Below are 8,303 nucleotides of genomic sequence, written 5' to 3' on the forward strand. Positions count from 1 at the left end.
CATTCTCACTTTCCAAAAAGCATAGTTATCACCAGTAAACAATGGAGGTCTGTTAATGGAAGCACCCTCAGCATATACATGGTTTTGATTGTGACAGGCCATTTTCGCAAATTTTGAAAAACTATCAAAGCAAGCTCTGATACCAATTGATGGTATCGGAGGGGGTATTTCTCGAAGAGTATAGCGCAGCGGAATTAAAACTCAGAGAGCGGAAAGCGTATTCGATCACAATTAAAATTAATTTTGTCATTTTAGTAAAAATAATTTTCTTTCAGAAAATTAATCAAACAGTTGATATACGTAAAATAATATGAGTGTAGGGAATAAGAAGATCAACACAGAATTTTTATCCTGGTTCGAATCAAAAGATTCTACGTCTAGTCGTTAATCACTATAAATAGTGATTAACCTTTTTAACTAAAAATGGTTTAACAGATTACAAGATAATGAAAGGGAATAAAATGAAAAGAACCACTCTACCAACTTGAAGAGAACCGCTCCAGCAATCGACCAACGATTCACAAGCTTCTCCTTTCACAAGACCAGGCAGAGCACCTTGCTAACTTGAAGAGAGTCTGCTCCGACTATCGACACACGATACGCGAGCCTCTCCTTTCACAAGACCAAGCAAGGGAACAATGAACAAAAAGCTCTCTAAGAACGTTCCTCTGACACACAGTGTTCTAAGCTTTCTCAGTTCAAAAAACGTTACCTTCTGATTTCTCCAAATCAAATTATATAGCCAAGTACACTGAGTGCCAAAGGCCAGCTCTCAACTGCCATGAATAATCGATTATTGTAAGTGATAATCGATTATTCAAGTCCGTTACAGGTTTTCAAAAATGTGATAATCGATTATATGAAGTGATAATCGATTATTCAAGTATGACTTGTGATAATCGATTATTGCTTAACCATAATCGATTATACTAGTAAAAATTACAATGTTTAACATTTTCCTACTACATTCAAAATCTACAAGTTGCTTTTTTTAAATATTTTCCTATTACATCCAAAATCTATAAGTTGCAGCATCATCAAAACACATCTTCAGGTTTTACCAATACTCCTTATTGGTAACATCTCAGAATTAACAAGGATCTCTCAAAAGAATATAAAATAACGCAAAATAATTTTTGGAAGAGAAAAAGAGCTAAAGAATAAAAGGAATAAATGAAAGAAATTAAAACTAATAAATAATTTTGACGTTGGAGCACTTAAAGAACTTTTGATTGTTGTTCAAAATTTTACTGTTGGCAATAAAAAGCATTAACTTTGCCAAATACAACGTTGCAATACATTTTGCAATCAATGTTTTACAACATTGTTACGTTCAATTAATAAAAATGAATGGAATAAAGGGTATAACGAACTTATTAGTTGTTAACTAAGCTGTGAGCTATTGTAAAATTTTAGTATATGAATACGGTTCTTGCTCAAGGATGAAACAAACAATAATCTAGGGTAATAGTTTGTGAAATAGTAACTGATCATCTTCACCTTTTGACTCCTTCGACAAATGTGACTTCTAATTAGGTTTATATTAAATAGAAATAAAAAAGTAAAGTAGTATTTAAAGATGAAAGACCTATTAACTTATTATTTTAAGATTTTTATAGAGAATAAATGTTATTGGGGTTTGTGTAACCCATAAAAACCTCTTCGACCCCATACCTCCCAACGCCAAGATTTATGGTAACAAACTATTAATGTGCGGGAAGTAAAATTCGACAACCAGAAAATTCAGTATTCTTTGGTTTTACTACCCCGACATGAATTGGTAGAGATGGATTGGTGATGTTTATGAATGACGGTGAAACCAAAGTCGGCATACATCACTTAGGTAATTCTATTTCAAAGAGATATAACCCCTTGGTCTCAGTTTTGAACTGATAATAATTCATCATTTCGCTGACAGCAACTTACTTTCAGAAACTTTTTGCCTTGTAGGGGATAGTTTGATTCACTAAATAACAGCTTAAAAACAGTTGTTTTTTGGGTTGTACCAAACTATACTTGAGTTTAATTTTGTCAGGTCTTCTTTAGAGTCGGAGGAAAAATGAAGATTCTTTAGCTGTGAAGAGAAAAGAGTGCTTCTGACACAGGAAAAATCGGAGTGCTTCTTCTTCAATCCAATTTCTAGCCAGTTGCTTGGTGGTCTGCTGTCTTCAATCACAAGATGTGCTTCACTTGTTATATTTGTGTATTGAATAATTATTTCAACTGATATCATTTTGTTTTCTGCATTGCATATGTTCCATAGTTTGTAACATCCAATTCCAATGTCTTAGTTTTGACTTTGTTACATCATTGACTGATATGAATTTTATATTGTTTACTTGATAAACTTGAGAAATCATATTATATCTTGAATAAATTTTGAAACCAGGAATGTGTCTCACTTTTTGTTTGTCCTGTCACAGATAGATCAACAAGGAAAAAAATATCATACTTAATATCATATAAACAATTATTTGGTATTCAATCATGAGAAGATGTGATAAGCAAGAAAAATAAGGAAAAAATAAAAATAACAATAAAGTAAATATATGCCAAACACTTCGTTATCAGTGAGAAAAGTAAACACGGAAAGGTTTTTAGACACACATATATATAATAAAAAAATTCATTTTATACCCATTATTTTTTTTAAGAGTCTCTCTCGAAAAGAGAATATATATTTCAATAACTCTTAATAGAGATTGTGAGATCGGAATGATAAAAGAGTGTATAAGGGAAAGTTTGGCATAAATCTTCTCTCTCTAATAATAGATTATTTATTTAATGTGATTATTTTTTAATCATATTCATGACATAAGAGGAGTGTAATGTATACTTAAGTAATTAAGGAGATACTTAAGTAAGTTGAAGTTAAAACTATATGTATCAAGTTTTATTAAGTCTTTTATATACCAAGTTATTTTATTTTTCCTCCTTATAGGTTTCCTCTCTATTTAAGAGGTAGCTATATTTTTCTTATTAATATAATTATATGAAGTATATATAAAAAGTCTTTTTTATATGTATTCTGTAATACAATAAATGATAAGTAATAGAATAATATTTTAGAAAGTTTCTTCTACATTTTATGTTTTCGTGAATTGAAATTTTATTAAGGTATTAATTATAAGTCACAGTCATGTCAGAAACTATTTAGATTAAAAAAGGTTTATCGTAGAACTCAATCACAAGTACAAAAAATTATTGCGTTTTGTATAATCACAAAAAATATTGTCTTTTATTCCATATTAAAACACATAGGTATACATTATAAGAAAAGTGATAGAGGAAAGAAGTGTTGATACGTCAAATATTCACATGAAAAAGTCTTGTTGACTCTAATAAGTTTACATGGGATTGATCCCACTAATGACCTATTAGAAAATAAACAATATAAAAATAATGGAACATGATGTTAAAATTTGAATCAAAAAAAAAAATAATATATATATATATATATATATATATATATATAAATAAGTCTTACATCAAATGAATTTTACTCTAATACTTATTTTTCTTGTTATAAAAATCATAACATTTTTTAATAAAACACAATATAATTAAGGAAAAAAAAACTTAAAAAAATTATTTTTCTTAGTAGTTAAGTATTTTTATCTATAGGAGAGTACTATTATTTTCTTTTCGATTTAAAAGATGAATTTATTTTATTTTTTCCTTTTAATGTTTATCGATTCTTATCTTTGTTTAGAAAAAAAAATATACAACACTTCATAATTTTCATGAAATGCTAAAAATAACAAAGTAAAAAATGTGATTATGACTGGTCTAAAAGACAAGGCAATAAATAAATAATAAATTATATAAAACGTAAGTATTTTATATAAGAAACGATTAGATAATCTTAAATAATGTCTAGTAAACTAAGAAAACTCTCATACAATAAAAACACATGAAAATGAGCTAACCTTGAATTAGTTAAAAAATATATGTTTACTTTATGGTTGGAAGGAAATTTCTATTACCTATTGTGTTTGATAAAGAGATTTGTTGGTCAAATGATCAGACGCATCAAAAGATTTTTCGATCAAAGAGCTAAAACTTATTTTTCTTTACCAAATTCTTAAACCAACCTTCATCAACTTTGGAAGAATGTCAACGTCGTACGACACTATATCTTAAGTTGATTCAAGTAAATTCAAATTGCCCAAAGAAATAAGTAATTCAAGTTATTGGAACTTTGACAAAATGAAGAAAAATACCTCTTAATGCATGTAGTGCGTTAAAGAAACTCACTATTAAGCTCATTAAGAAAGGAAAAGATTCAAAATAGGCAAAGCCACTCAAGCTGCTAGAAATAGATTTATAACTGCTACTTCTTTTGAAAACCTATATAGAATCATTGAGGAGAAGAAGATAGAAAGAGTGAGAGACTATGTGCACATTGGAAATAAGTTGTAAACAAAATTGAGCGAACTAAAGCTTAAGGGAAGAACATTATAGTATTCAAATCAACAAGTCAAAAGGAATAATGTTTCAATCTCACACATCGACAAACAATCATCTTCATTTAGCAAACAAAAATCATGATCCAAGATCACAAAAATATCGTATCTTTGTATCCTAACTAGGATTGGATGTTTGACAAAGAATACTCAATTGTTAGTAGAGAGTGAATGTTGTTCAAAGAATATTGTTTAAGCCATAAATGACTTATAAAATATACTTGCTTAAGTCACTACTACAAAATTGTCAATAGACAATGTTTTTTTTTCTAATAGACAAGGCACTGCCTATTTGAGTGTTGTTTATTAATAGATAGCATTATGTATTGGAGGTTATTAATAGACAACGTTTATTTAAAAAAACGATGTTATTGACAACCACTAATAGACTACACTTATTTGAAAAAAGCATTGTCTATTAGTGGTTGTCAATAAACAACACTTATTTAAAAAAAAAACAGTGTCTACTCATAGACAACAATAAACAACGCTTATTTAAAAAAGCGCTATTTATTGGTGTCTATCAATTAATAACGTTTTTTCAAATAAGCGTTGTCTATTGGTCCAAATTTTATTTTTAAATAATTTATTTAATTTTTCAATAAACAAACGTCGTATATTGTTCTTATTTTAAAAATAATAATTTTATTTAAAAAAATTTATTTAATTTTTCAATAGACATCGTTTTTCAAACTTGTGTTATCTATTGGTTCGATTATGTACAAAAAATATAAAATATTAGGAAAAATATGAAAAGACAAAGGTCTAAAAAAGAATGCTCATTACTTTAGTGTATGAATAAAAAATTATGAGTACGATATTCCAAAATACATAACTGCTCAAAGTTCAATACTTACATGAACAATGACATGATTTTATAAGTGAATATATATAACCATAACATACTAACCTAAGCATTTACTAATGAGATAAACACACTAATCTTCCTTAACTTCAATTATTTGATTGTTAGGATTGTTTACATCTGCAACTAGGAAAATACAACAAAGAAAAATAATATAAAAATTAGTCAATTAAAATTTTACTATAATTTAATTATGTGTACAATCAAGATATCTTAGTGATAACAATTGATTTTACATGTTTTTGTGTATATATTTTGGTGAATATATAAACTCCTTCATAACTTTTACCTTGTTTTATCTCCAAGTTTAGTATATTTTCATGTTTTCTTTTTTGTTTTAGTTAATATATGCTTGTTTTAACTCTAATCTCTCTTTGAGTGTGAAATAAAAAATAGAAAGCAATTCTGGTGGAGGAAAACAAGTAAGAACTTAGGAAGCATGATTGGACAACAAAAGATGGATTTTAAGTGAATACCCACACTAGGTACCACAAGAGTCACGTTTAGTGCTGCGAACACAATGAGCAAACAAAATTATTTAATTGGCACTGTTCATTGTTCACGCGTTCACTGACATTATTCATGGGTTGACCGATAGTGTTCACTTGTTGAGCGAGTTGACTTTTTTGTTGGGCGAGTTGACCAACTCATTGGGCGAGTTTGTCGAACCAGAAATGCGTAAAATGGTATTTAGTAATGTTTTCGCGGAGGTTTTGGAGATTCTTCTCCTCCTACACTTCATTCTTCACCTATAACGACTAGGAGAGGCTCATGGAGGCTATTTGGGGTGTTGGGAAGCTCTCCCTTCTCCTCTTTGAGCTTCAATCTTCATCAATGGTGATTTTTCCCCTTTTGGGTTGAGGAAGAAGATGGGTCACAAATTGGAGGTGGAAATGGGAAGGGGAAGTGCAGTTGGAGCTTGGAGTAGTTGCAAAGAACCTTGGGAAAGGTTGTACATCTCTCTATGGTTTCAATTTTGTAGAACCCTAAGTTCTCCACCATGGAGGGCTTTTCCTATTTGTTGAGATTAGTTGTAAAACATGGAATTCTAATGTATTTTGTGATGTTAATGATATATTTTTTTCCAATTCATGTTAGTGTTGAACTTCTATGCTTAATGCTTGCTTTGGATTCGGCACCCATGCATGCATTATGGTTCTTGATGTGTTGTTGTTAAAAAAGATGTGCTTCATTTCTCACACCAAGAGCGAGGGGGGGGGGGGGGGGGGGGGGGGGGGGGGGGGGGGGGGGTGAATTGGTGTTGTATAAAAATGATTGCTTTAGAAATCTTTTTCGCAAAACTACAAGTCTTTAAACTTTTCTTGAATCGCAAGTAAAAAATGTATGCAATGTGACAGTATGCGTACTTGAATACAAGTAATATGTAATCGATTAAATGCAAAGAGTTAGGGAGAAGAAGATTCAAACTCTGAGTTTTTATACTGGTTCGGCCAAGCCTACATCCAGTGTCCTTCCGATCAACCTTAGACCGAAAGCCAATTGCACTATATGATCTGAGTTTTTACAACAAGGTTTGTACAACGACCTCACTCGTAAAAATGTAAATAACTTCTCTAACTCACTAATCTAAAATAGCTAATTACAATAGACTAGTAGCAAGAACAATCCTCTCCTACAGTCAACCCCTTTGAGATCCCCCTCAAAGTCAAGAACCACACGTTTTTCTTCCTATATACATCACAGGGAAGCAACAACACTAAAGCATTTGCAAGAGCTTCCTGATCCAACAGTATGCAACTCTGTTTTGCAGAATGATAAGACAGTTTGAATCAATCAATCCAACTTCTCACGAAAACATCAAGTCTTGTTCGCCACGACAATTCTTGTTTCTTGGAGCGTTCTTCTCTTTTGTAAAACTTCAAAGCATCTATCTGAAACATATATGAAAGTGTTAAAATTAATTCTTCTTCTTCTTACAAAATTTTAAATCATGCGTCTATATATAGCATAAGTCAAATCATACACATTTAAATCGATTATGCTATTAATCTAATCAATTTCATTTCACAGTTATAACAGATAAATAGTAGTCAAAGTCATTAATTGAATGCATAATTAAAGTAATTGATTTGCAATTAATGTTTGGTCAACACATTTAAAAATTTGATCGTTGTGACTGTTATGTCAAGTAATGAAATAGTTTTCAAATCTTTAACAAACTTAATTGAATACAAGATGCATGTAATCGATTAAGTTTTAACACTTAGTATATTTTTGAAAACTTTTCTTCTCAAAATCCATCAGAGAACACTTGAAAAAGATTTGTGCAAACCCACGTGTTTTAATCGATTTAACCACTAACGTAATCGATTTAAAACTTGTTGTTTTACCATAGTTTAAAGCTTAAGCTGTCTAATGACCTTAATTGATTAACCTATCATTGGAATCGATTAAGTCATGCATATATGTTTGGTGCATATGGTTTTTCCATTTCAAAAAACATATTATGCATACTCAGATATAATCACATTTCCAACACAATAGTATGCAATAATCAACATGATATGTTCACAATTATGCTTGTACAAATCTCACAGTAAGCATATAAGCATCTTACACATAGAATACAATACATATACATGTGTTTTTATTAACTATGTGTTGTCATCATCAAAAACAGACATCACAGAGATTATGGGTTCAACTAAACCTGTGCTCTCCTTATCAATAATCTCAAAAATCTCCTCCTTTTTTTATGATGCACAACCTTGATTAATAAAACCATGTTGTACAATCCACAATTAAACACAGTTCAATTACATCAAATATTCTCCCCCTTTGGGCATTAGCAAAAAAGGCATGTAGTACACTGTAATTGAAACAAAGATAATAAAGTAATTTGAGATGCATCAATCAATATATAAGAATAATTTCATGCTCCCCCTGTCAATAATATTCACATGCTTTTATCATTTTCTCCCCTTTCAATAACATGTGAAAAATTAAATAAC

Source organism: Vigna umbellata, chromosome 11, assembly GCF_029865625.1.
Source record: "Vigna umbellata cultivar VRB3 chromosome 11, Vumbellata_1.0, whole genome shotgun sequence".
In the NCBI taxonomy this organism is placed as follows: domain Eukaryota; kingdom Viridiplantae; phylum Streptophyta; class Magnoliopsida; order Fabales; family Fabaceae; genus Vigna; species Vigna umbellata.